A 13,038-nucleotide genomic window follows, 5' to 3' on the forward strand; every position below is an offset into this window, starting at 1 on the left:
TCTATGCGCCTTTCGAGTTCCGTAGCTTTTTCAGCTGCCTTCGTTGCTTCCCTAGCATCATGAGTATCTTTTTCGCTCTTCTTTATTATTTCGTGGGCCATCCCTCGGCCGCCATTTTCCTAGATGTCGGTGAAGAATTTTCCACCAACTAAGCTTGCTTCGGCCGAGGGGTCCTTCGTATCATCAATAGATAAAGCAGCTTCGGCTTGCGCTAAAGTTTTCACATGTTCGCAACCTGCCTTCTCCAAAATAGCTGCAATTCCCCTCGCGCTAGAGAAGGCACAGACGTCCCCACGGTCATTTAAAATCTCCTCAAAGGCCTCGGCCTCGCTGCTGATCCATTCAATTGGGCCTTCGGGATCGCCCCGTACGAAGTTGTCTTCACTTGAATATGCGCTAACATTGGCGAAGCTAGTTTTTATCTTTTTTACACATTCTACAGATTTTTCATAACATCTTTCTTTTGAGGAGCGAAGTTCTACAACTGTTTTTCCCAATAATTTTTCCAGTAATCACTAGCGTCTCGGTCAGCTTCGGCAATAGCATATTTCAATTTAGCTTCGGCTAGTTGCTTTTGAAGGTTTTCGATCTCGTCCCTTTGGATTTCAGATTGGGTCTTGTAGTTAGCTTCATCCCCCTTTACCTTATCCACCAGAGTAAGTAGAATTTTATCTTTTTCCAAAGCTTCGTTCCTCAGCTTAATAACCTTTGTTCGAAGATTGTTGAGAGCAATAGTGCAACTCTCGTCTTCGGCATTCTTCTGCGCCCTTAAGGCGTTGCTAAGTATTAAACCCTATGTGAAAAGAATGAACAAGTTAATATAAGAGCAAAAGAATAATTCAGAATTTGTAAACTTCCAAATATACAATTTTTTGTACCTTCAGACTGTTATATGTGAGGCTATCTGCAAGATCGTCCTTCGTCATAGCGTAGAGGCCAGCTTCAAGCTTCGGGAACCCCATACTTCTGGCCATCTCCCGACAGACAGATAATTCTTTGTTGTCTGGGAGACAGTATAAGAAGTCATCTTCGTCTGTGCCATTGAACACTAAGGCCCCTTTTGGATACTTCAGTTCTCGGGCATAGTGTTTAGCTTCAAAAATCTCTTCTTCAGATAATATTTTTCCCGAAGTGTGTCGTATAATATAATCAAGAACTTCGGAAGGTGCTTCGAGAGTAGGAGTGGCAGTTTTTTCAGGCAAAATTTGTTCTACAGCTTCTTTTTTCGTTTCCTTTTCTCCGGTTGCCAAGGATTTCTCCTTGGCGGGCTCTGAAGGCCTAGCTTCGGCCTCGGCCTGGCTCGTCGTAGTTTCGGCTTCAGTAGTTTTGTCTCAGTCTGCACTTTTATTGTCTCTAGTATATCTAGTACACTGACCATCCTTTTCCTCTTGGGGGTCACTGTAAGACCTTTTTGTGCCTTTGGCACTGCCACTTCTGCCGAAGGGCTTATAACTTCTAATATTTTCGTTCCTTCGACTCCTATCTCTTCAATATTATCGGTCTTCGGCTCAGCTAATTTGGCTGAGGATGCCTTTGATATTGTAGACGGCTCTTCAATCCTCTGCGTAAGCGCAGGTTCTTTGGCTTCAGTAGTCGAAGAGGTCTCACCGCCAAATTCAGGCACTGTGGCCGGTTCAATATAGCACGGTCGGTGAGTAAGAACCTTCACCTCTTTCCTCTTCGGCGCGGGCTCGCTTGGAGCAGCTGAAGCAACATCCTTCCCAGAAGTCGCACTCTTTCTCTTCTGCCCCCGTGGCGGGTAGCGGTAGTCAGGGTACATGAATCCAATAGCATCAAAAACTCTATTTAGCCTCTTCTTTTTTTGGCTCCCGAAGGCCGCAGATAGTGTGTTATCTTCAGACTTGGAGTAGGCTCCAAGTAATTCATCACTAGTGTTTTCAACACACTTCAGCCAGTCATCGTCTGGTTCGCTAAACTGGTCTCTAAACCTGAAGGTATATTTCAATCGAACCAAACCACCTTCGTTGGGGTTGCTGATGGTCTCTTTTGGCATCTCCCAGTTGTCTACCAATGACCATATCCTGTAGGCCACATGCTCTTGGACTAAGTCCCTTGTCCCAATAAATGTGCAGACTGTGTTGAAGGCCCTTTGGCACGCTTCGGCTGCCTCATCAATCTCTACCTTCGGCTTTTGGAGGCCGAAGCGCGACCATATGGGGCGCATGATGATTTCTTTAATATCTTCTCTTGCTTTTAAATCATTCTTCATGTAGAATCATTCTTTCATCCAGTCTCTGGGCCATCTCTTCCGAAAGGTTGGCACTGGGCAGCTTGAGCCTGAACGAGCAACAAAGCTATAACAACCAAAATTGTTATGATATTGTTCCTTACCCCAGGGCTTCGTCTCATATGAAAGTTCGTGCATGCTACAGAAACATTTCGCACTCGGCTCCAAACCTTGACTCCTCACGGCCCAGACGAAGATCCCCATTCTTATAATTCCTTCGGGGGTAATCTGGTGAAGGAAAATCTCATATATCTTCAGAACTTCAACCACAAATCTGCTTAAGGGGAACCGAAGCCCAGCCTTGAAGAAGCTTCGGTAGATTACGACTTCATTCTCTTCAGGAACAGGAACAGTCCTGTCTCCGTTGTCAGCCCTCACAATAGATATGTCTCGAAAATACCTTCCTCTCATGTTATCAAGATGACTCTGTCTGATAGTCAATTTCCCAAAGACTGCGTGACTTGGTCGCCAGGGCCGATCTTCGGAGTCTTTGCCCCCACTTTCCGCATCATAACTATCGCTGTCATCGGTATCTTCAGATAAGCCTTCTAGAATTTCTTTTGTAATATTTTCTATATTTGTCTTTGCAATTGACTCAATGAATCCAACAGTCTTTTCCTCAAGAAGCTTCTCCTCTTCGGTTAGTTTCGTTTCAGCAACTGTCTTCTTGTCTTGAGACATCTTATCTTTGGAACTGGCAAAAATATGTCCTTAAATCCGAAACTTAGAAAATTTAAGAAACTAAGCAACTGTTGGAAAGCAAGAGCTAAGAAATCAAGCAAAGCAAAGCAGGCGTACGCCCAGCGCGCTTCAAGTTGGAGGGCCCCGCCTGTCATTGACTGTTGCTATTCTAGCAAAGGGAAGGTGTTTTTCGGACCTTCGGCTTAGGGCCTTCGTCCATATTGCAATCTGAATTCGTTATTCTAACAAATTAACCTTGCGAGGGGCTACTGTTGGGGGCCTTCGTCTTCCAAAGGTCCTCAAAAACATGATTTAACAATGTTTCTGGAGTATAATACATAAATAGGTACTTTTGGACTCGGATCAGAACCATAATGTGAAGAAGTACGAAGAACACGAAGGTTGGCGCAGAGCCGAAGCTGTGCGCAGGGGAGCTTCGGCATGGTAGCAGAAAGGGGAACCGACTTAAAAGGGAAAAGGCTATTTAGACCTCGATGGATTCCTATAGAGTAATTAGCAAATGTAAAGGGCATGAGTGTAATTGTACATGGGCTGCGTCCCGTGCCTATAAATAGATGAGCAGTGCTCCTGTACTGTTCACGCTGACTTGGCATTTGTTTTCGCTTGTACCTTTACCTTCTTTTCGAGCCGAAGGTACATTTGTAACTTGATATCATTTCCATTTTTCCATAATAATAAAATAGAAATGAGCTGATATTAATACATAATTATTCATGTTATCTTTTATATTTCATATGATTCTCTTTTCATTATTATATGTTGCACTGATGAAGGTATGTCCTTCATAACCTTCGTCTGAAGATCATTATATCCTAAGGGAAATAATGCCTCGAAGGACGAAGGGCTTTAACGTTTAACATTTTTTGTGTTGCCTTGTTCTTAACTCATAGCATTTGAGAACAAGTCCCCAACATGTCCTGTTCTTCCTCTCTACCACACCGTTTTGCTGTGGTGTGTAGGGAGCGGAGAACTCGTGCTTGATTCCTTCCTCCTCAAGGTACTCCTCCACTTGAAGATTCTTGAACTCGGACCCGTTGTCGCTCCTTATCTTCTTCACCTTGAGCTCAAATTCATTTTGAGCTTCCTTAAAAAGCGCTTTAGGGTCCCTTGGGTTTCTGTTTTATCCTGCAAAAAGAATACCCAAGTGAAGCGGGAAAAATCATCAACAACAACAAGACCATACTTACTTCCCCCGATGCTAAGGTAGGCGACGGGTCCGAAGAATTCTATATGAAGTAGCTCTAGAGGTCTTGTTGTGGTCATCACGTTCTTGCTGTGATGAGTACTTCCCACTTGTTTACCTGCTTGACAAGCTGCACAAGGTCTATCTTTTTCGAAAGAAACATTGGTTAGACCTAACACATGTTCTCCCTTTAGAAGTTTATGAAGGTTCTTCATTCCAACATGTGCTAGACGGCGATGCCACAGCCAGCCCATGCTAGTCTTAGCAATTAAGTATGCATCTAGATCGGCCTCCTCCTTCGAAAAATCAACTAAATAGAGTTTGTCGTCTAGTACACCCTTAAAAGCTAGTGAACCATCAATCCTTCTAAAGGCAGACACATCTACATTGGTAAATAAGCAATTGTAACCCATATTACATAGTTGACTAACGGACAACAAGTTATACTCGAGCGATTCAACTAAGAACACATTAGATATGGAATGCTCGGAAGAAATAGCTATCTTTCCTAGACCTTTAACCTTGCCTTGGTTCTGATAGTCGCCTAGAGGGGGGGGGGGGGTGAATAGGGCGAAACTGAAATTTACAAATATAAACACAACTACAAGCCGGGTTAGCGTTAGAAATATAAACGAGTCCGCGAGAGAGGGCGCAAAGCAAATCGCAAACGAATAATGAAGTGTGTGACACGCGGATTTGTTTTACCGAGGTTCGGTTCTTTCAAACCTACTCCCCGTTGAGGAGGCCACAAAGGCCGGGTCTCTTTCAACCCTTCCCTCTCTCAAACGGTCCCTCGGACCGAGTGAGCTTCTCTTCTCAAATCAAAGCCGGGAACAAATCTTCCCCGCAAGGGCCACCACACAATTGGTGCCTCTTGCCTTGATTACAATTGAGTGTTGATCACAAGAGCAAGTGAGAAAGAAAAGAAGCAATCCAAGCACAAGAGCTCAAAAGAACACGGCAAATCTCTCTCGCTAATCACTAAAGCCTTGTGTGGAATTGGAGAGGATTTGATCTCTTTGTATGTGTCTAGAATTGAATGCCTAGCTCTTGTAAGTGGTTGAGAAGTGGAAAAACTTGGATGCAATGAATGGTGGGGTGGTTGGGGTATTTATAGCCCCAACCACCAAACTTGACCGTTGGCTGGGCTGTCTGTTCGATGGCGCACCGGACAGTCCGGTGCACACCGGACAGTCCGGTGCCCCCTGCCACGTCATCACTGCCGTTGGATTCTGACCGTTGGAGCTTCCGACTTGTGGGCCCGCCTGGGTGTCCGGTGCACACCGGACAGGTACTGTTTGCTGTCCGGTGTGCCAGTATGGGCGATTCTGACTCCTGCGCGCGCTGCGCGCGCATTAAATGCCGTTGCAGGTAGCCGTTGGCGCGAAGTAGCCGTTGCTCCGAGGTTGCACCGGACAGTCCGGTGCACACCGGACAGTCCGGTGAATTATAGCGGACTAGCCGTTGGAGTTTCCCGAAGCTGGCGAGTTCCTGAGGCCGACCTCCCTTGGCGCACCGGACATGTCCGGTGTACACCGGACAGTCCGGTGAATTATAGCCGAGTCGCCTTCTGGCAATTCCCGAAGGTGGCAAGTTTGAGTTTGAGTCCCCTGGTGCACCGGACATGTCTGGTGGCACACCGGACAGTCCGGTGCGCCAGACCAGGGGTGCCTTCGGTTGCCCCTTTGCTCCTTTGTTGAATCCAAAACTTGGTCTTTATATTGGCTGAGTGTGAACCTTTTATACCTGTATAATCTATACACTTGGGCAAACTAGTTAGTCCAATTATTTGTGTTGGGCAATTCAACCACCAAAATTAATTAGGGACTAGGTGTAAGCCTAATTCCCTTTCAATCTCCCCCTTTTTGGTGATTGATGCCAACACAAACCAAAGCAAATATAGAAGTGCATAATTGAACTAGTTTGCATAATGTAAGTGTAAAGGTTGCTTGGAATTGAGCCAATATAAATACTTACAAGATATGCATGGATTGTTTCTTTCTTATATAACATTTTGGACCACGTTTGCACCACATGTTTTGTTTTTGCAAATTCTTTTGTAAATCTTTTTCAAAGTTCTTTTGCAAATAGTCAAAGGTAAATGAATAGGATTTTGCAAAGCATTTTCGAGATTTGAAATTTTCTCCCCCTGTTTCAAATGCTTTTTCCTTTGACTAAACAAAACTCCCCCTAAAGGAGATCCTTCTCTTAGTGTTCAAGAGGGTTTTGATATATCATTTTTGAAATACTACTTTCTCCCTTTTGAACACAATAGGATACCAATTGATAAATACTTTTGGAAAACACTAAGTTTTTGAAATTGGTGGTGGTGCGGTCCTTTTGCTTTGGGCTCATACTTTCTCCCCCTTTGGCATGAATCGCCAAAAACGGAATCATTAGAGCCCATAGAATTCCTTTCTCCTCCTTTGGGCATAAATGAATGAGTGAAGATTATACCAAAGTAGGAGTCCTTTTGTTGTGCTCTCTCCCCCTAGGATAGAGAGTGGCTCGGGGTGACGGCGAAGGACGAGTTACAGAGTGGAAGCCTTTTGTCTTCGCCGAAGACTCCAATTCCCTTTCAATACACCTATGACTTGGTTTGAAATAGACTTGAAAACACATTAGTCATAGCATATGAGAGAGACATGATCAAGGTATATTTATGAGCTATGTGTGCAAGTTAGCAAAAGAAATTTCTAGAATCAAGAATATTGAGCTCATGCCTAAGTCTGGTAAAAGATTGTTCATCAAGTGGCTTGGTAAAGATATCGGCTAATTGATCTTTAGTGTTAATGTATGAAATCTCGATATCCCCCTTTTGTTGGTGATCCCGAAGAAAATGATACCGAATGGCTATGTGTTTAGTGCGGCTATGCTCAACGGGATTGTCGGCCATTTTGATTGCACTCTCATTATCACATAGAAGAGGAACTTTGGTTAGTTTGTAACCATAGTCCCGCAGGGTTTGCCTCATCCAAAGCAATTGCGCGCAACAGTGGCCTGCGGCAATGTACTCGGCTTCGGCGGTAGAAAGAGCAACCGAATTTTGCTTCTTTGAAGCCCAAGACACCAAGGATCTTCCCAAGAACTGGCAAGTCCCCGATGTGCTCTTCCTATTAATCTTACACCCCGCCCAATCGGCATCCGAATAACCAATCAAATCAAAAGTGGATCCCCGAGGGTACCAAAGCCCAAACTTAGGAGTATAATCCAAATATCTCAAGATTCGTTTTACGGCCGTAAGGTGTGATTCCTTAGGGTCGGCTTGGAATCTTGCACACATACATACGGAAAGCATAATGTCCGGTCGAGATGCACATAAATAAAGTAATGAACCAATCATCGACCGGTATACCTTTTGATCCACGGACTTACCTCCCGTGTCGAGGTCGAGATGCCCATTTGTTCCCATGGGAGTCTTGATGGGCTTGGCATCCTTCATTCCAAACTTGTTTAGAATGTCTTGAGTGTACTTTGTTTGGCTAATGAAAGTGCCCTCTTGGAGTTGCTTGACTTGAAATCCTAAGAAATATTTCAACTCCCCCATCATCGACATCTCGAATTTCTTTGTCATGATCCTACTAAATTCTTCACATGTAGATTTGTTAGTAGACCCAAATATAATATCATCAACATAAATTTGGCATACAAACAAATCATTGTCAAGAGTTTTAGTGAATAAAGTAGGATCGGCTTTGCCGACTTTGAAGCCATTTGCAATAAGGAAATCTCTAAGGCATTCATACCATGCTCTTGGGGCTTGTTTGAGCCCATAAAGCGCCTTAGAGAGCCTATAAACATGGTTAGGGTACTCACTGTCTTCAAAGCCGGGAGGTTGCTCAACATAGACCTCCTCCTTGATTGGTCCATTGAGGAAGGCACTCTTCACGTCCATTTGATAAAGCTTGAAGCCATGGTAAGTAGCATAGGCTAATAATATGCGAATTGACTCAAGCCTAGCTACGGGTGCATAGGTTTCACCAAAATCCAAACCTTCGACTTGTGAATACCCCTTGGCCACGAGTCGAGCTTTGTTCCTTGTCACCACACCATGCTCGTCTTGCTTGTTGCGGAAGACCCACTTGGTTCCTACAACATTTTGATTAGGACGTGGAACTAAATGCCATACCTCATTCCTTGTGAAATTGTTGAGCTCCTCTTGCATCGCCATCACCCAATCCGCATCTTGGAGTGCTTCCTCTACCCTGTGTGGCTCAATAGAGGAAACGAAAGAGTAATGCTCACAAAAATGTGCAACCCGAGATCGAGTAGTTACCCCCTTATGAATGTCGCCGAGGATGGTGTCGACGGGGTGATCTCGTTGGATTGCTTGGTGAACTCTTGGGTGTGGCGGTCTTGGTTGTTCATCCTCCTTGTCTTCATCATTTGCATCTCCCCCTTGATCGTTGCCATCATTTTGAGGTGGCTCATCTTCTTGATCTTCTTGTTCAACATCTTGAGCCTCATCCTCAATTTGAGTTGGTGGAGATGCTTTCATGGAGGAGGATGGTTGATCTTGTGCATGTGGAGGCTCTTCGGATTCCTTAGGACACACATCCCCAATGGACATGTTCCTTGGTGCTATGCATGGAGCCTGTTCTTCACCTATCTCATCAAGATCAACATGCTCTACTTGAGAGCCGTTAGTCTCATCAAACACAACGTCACAAGAAACTTCAACAAGTCCTGAGGACTTGTTAAAGACTCTATATGCCCTTGTGTTTGAGTCATATCCTAGTAAAAAGCCTTCTACAGTTTTAGGAGCAAATTTAGATTTTCTACCTCTTTTAACAAGAATAAAGCATTTGCTACCAAAAACTCTAAAATATGAAACATTGGGCTTTTTACCGGTTAGGAGTTCATAAGATGTCTTCTTGAGGATTCGGTGAAGATATAACCGATTGATGGCGTAGCAGGCGGTGTTGACCGCCTCGGCCCAAAACCGGTCCGGTGTCTTGTACTCATCAAGCATGGTTCTTGCCATGTCCAATAGAGTTCGATTCTTCCTCTCCACTACACCATTTTGTTGTGGAGTGTAGGGAGAAGAGAACTCATGCTTGATTCCCTCCTCCTCAAGGAAGCCTTCAATTTGAGAGTTCTTGAACTCCGTCCCATTGTCGCTTCTAATTTTCTTGATCCTTAAGCCGAACTCATTTTGAGCCCGTCTCAAGAATCCTTTTAAGGTTTCTTGGGTATGAGATTTATCCTGCAAAAAGAACACCCAAGTGAAGCGAGAATAATCATCCACAATAACTAGACAGTACTTACTCCCGCCGATGCTTATGTAAGCGATCGGGCCGAATAGATCCATGTGAAGGAGTTCCAGTGGCCTGTCACTAGTCATGATGTTCTTGTGTGGATGATGGGTCCCAACTTGCTTCCCGGCTTGACATGCGCTACAAATCCTGTCTTTCTCAAAATGAACATTGGTTAGTCCCAAAATGTGTTCTCCCTTTAGAAGCTTATGAAGATTCTTCATTCCAACATGAGCTAGTCGGCGGTGCCAGAGCCAACCCAAGTTAGTCTTAGCAACTAAGCAAGTGTCGAGTTCAGCTCTATCAAAATCTACCAAGTATAGCTGACCTTCTAACACTCCCTTAAATGCTATTGAATCATCACTTCTTCTAAAGACAGTAACACCTACATCAGTAAATAGACAGTTGTAGCCCATTTGACATAATTGGGATACGGAAAGCTAATTGTAATCTAATGAATCAACAAGAAAAACATTTGAAATGGAATGGTCAGGAGATATAGCAATTTTACCCAAACCTTTGACCAAACCTTGATTTCCATCCCCGAATGTGATCGCTCGTTGGGGATCTTGGTTTTTCTCATATGAGGAGAACATCCTTTTCTCCCCGGTCATATGGTTTGTGCACCCGCTGTCGAGTATCCAACTTGAGCCCCCGGATGCATAAACCTGCAAAACAAATTTAGTTCTTGACTTTAGGTACCCAAACTGTTTTGGGTCCTTTGGCATTAGAAACAAGAACTTTGGGTACCCAAACACAAGTCTTTGACCCCTTGTGTTTGCCCCCAACAAACTTGGCAACGACCTTGCCGGATTTGTTAGTCAAAACATAGGATGCATCAAAAGTCTTAAATGAAATGCTATGTTCATTTGATGCATTAGGAATTTTCTTCTTAGGCAACTTAGCACGGGTTGGTTGCCTAGAACTAGATGTCTCACTCTTATACATAAAAGCATGATTAGGGCCAGAGTGAGACTTCCTAGAATGAATTTTCCTAATTTTGTCCTCGGGATAACCGGCAGGGTATAAAATGTAACCCTCGTTATCCTGAGGCATGGGGGCCTTGCCCTTAACAAAATTTGACAATCTTTTAGGAGGGGCACTAAGTTTGACATTGTCTCCCCTTTGGTAGCCAATGCCATCCTTAATGCCAGGGTGTCTCCCATTATAAAGCATGCTATGAGCAAATTTAAATTTCTCATTCTCTAGGTTGTGCTCGACAATTTTAGCATCTAGTTTTGCTATATGATCATTTTGTTGTTTAATTAAAGCCATATGATCATGAATAGCATCAATATCAACATCTCTACATCTATCACAAATAGATACATGCTCAATAGTAGATGTAGAGGGTTTGCAAGATTTTAATTCAACAACCTTAGCATGTAACATATCATTCTTAGTTCTAAGGTCGGAAATAGTAGAATTGCAAACATCAAAATCTTTAGTCTTAGCAATCAAATTTTTATTTTCTAATCTAAGACTAGCAAGAGAAATGTTCAATTCTTCAATCCTAGCAAGCAAATCATCATTATCATTTCTAGGGTTGGGAATTGAAACATTGCAAACATGAAAATCAACCTTAGCTAACAAATTAGCATTTTCATTTCTAAGGTTGTCTATTGTTTCATGGCAAGTACTTAGCTCACTAGATAATTTTTGACATTTCTCAATTTCTAGAGCATAAGCATTTTTAACCTTAACATGTTTTTTATTTTCCTTGATTAGAAAGTCCTCTTGGGAGTCCAAGAGATCATCCTTCTCATGGATGGCACTAATTAGCTCATTCAATTTTTCTTTTTGTTCCATGTTAAGGTTGGCAAAAAGAGTAAGCAAGTTATCCTCCTCACCACTAGCATTATCATCACTAGACGATTCATATTTAGTGGAGGAGTTGGATTTAACCTTCTTCCTTTTGCCGTCCTTTGCCATGAGGCACTTGTGGCCGACGTTGGGGAAGAGAAGTCCCTTGGTGACGGCGATGTTGGCGGCGTCCTCGTCGTCGGAGGAGTCGCTTGAACTTTCGTCGGAGTCCCACTCCTGACAAACATGGGCATCGCCGCCCTTCTTGTAGTACTTCTTCTTCTCCTTTCTTCTCCCCTTCTTGTCATCGCCCCTGTCACTATCACTTGATAATGGACATTTAGCAATAAAGTGACCGGGCTTACCACACTTGTAGCAAACCTTCTTGGAGCGGGACTTGTAGTCTTTCCCTCTCCTTTGCTTGAGGATTTGGCGAAAGCTTTTGATGATTAAAGCCATCTCCTCATTGTCGAGCTTGGAGGGGTCAATTGGTTGTCTACTTGGTGTAGACTCCTCCTTCTTCTCCTCCGTTGCCTTGAAGGCCACCGGTTGCGCCTCGGATGTGGAGGGTTCGTCAAGCTCGTTGATCTTCTTTGATCCTTTGATCATGCATTCAAAGCTTACAAAATTCCCGATAACTTCCTCGGGGGTCATTAGTGGATATCTAGGATTACCACGAATTAATTGAACTTGAGTGGGGTTAAGGAAAATAAGAGCTCTTAAAATAACCTTAACCACTTCGTGATCATCCCACTTCTTGCTCCCGAGGTTGCGCACTTGGTTTACCAAGGTCTTGAGCCGGTTGTACATATCTTGTGGCTCCTCCCCTGGACGAAGACGAAAGCGACCGAGCTCCCCCTCGATCGTTTCCCGCTTGGTGATCTTGGTGAGTTCATCACCCTCGTGTGCGGTCTTGAGTAGGTCCCAAATCTCTTTTGCACTCTTCAACCCTTGCACTTTGTTATATTCCTCCTTGCTTAGAGAGGCGAGGAGAATGGTTGTGGCTTGGGAGTTGAAGTGCTCGATTTGGGCCACTTCATCCGTATCATAGTCTTCATCCCCTACGGATGGTACCTGTACACCAAACTCAACAACATCCCATATACTTTTGTGGAGTGAGGTTAGATGAAATCGCATTAAGTCACTCCACATTGCATAATCTTCACCATTAAAAGTTGGTGGTTTGCCTAATGGGACGGAAAGCAAAGGTGTATGTTTAGGAATGCGGGGGTAGCGTAGGGGGATCTTACTATACTTCTTACGCTCTTGGCGTTTAGAAGTGACGGACGGCGCATCGGAGTCGGAGGTAGATGTCGATGAAGTGTCGGTCTCATAGTAGACCACCTTCCTCATCCTCTTGTGCTTGTCGCCTTTCCGATGCGACTTGTGGGAAGAAGATTTTTCCTTCTTCTCCTTGTGGTGTGAGGAAGAAGATCTTTTCTCCTTCCGTTTGGAGGAGTTCTTCTTCTTCTCCTTCCTCTGGGTGCGAGACTCTTCCGATGAAGTGCTCCCTTGGCTCGTAGTGGGCTTGTCGCCGGTCTCCATCTCCCTCTTGGTGTGATCTCCCGACATCACTTCGAGCGGTTAGGCTCTAATGAAGCACCGGGCTCTGATACCAATTGATAGTCGCCTAGAGGGGGGGGGGGGTGAATAGGGCGAAACTGAAATTTACAAATATAAACACAACTACAAGCCGGGTTAGCGTTAGAAATATAAACGAGTCCGCGAGAGAGGGCGCAAAGCAAATCGCAAACGAATAATGAAGTGTATGACACGCGGATTTGTTTTACCGAGGTTTGGTTCTTTCAAACCTACTCCCCGTTGAGGAGGCCACAAAGGCCGGGTCT

The sequence above is a fragment of the Zea mays genome, chromosome 6 (assembly GCF_902167145.1).
Source record: "Zea mays cultivar B73 chromosome 6, Zm-B73-REFERENCE-NAM-5.0, whole genome shotgun sequence".
Taxonomy (NCBI): Eukaryota; Viridiplantae; Streptophyta; class Magnoliopsida; order Poales; family Poaceae; genus Zea; species Zea mays.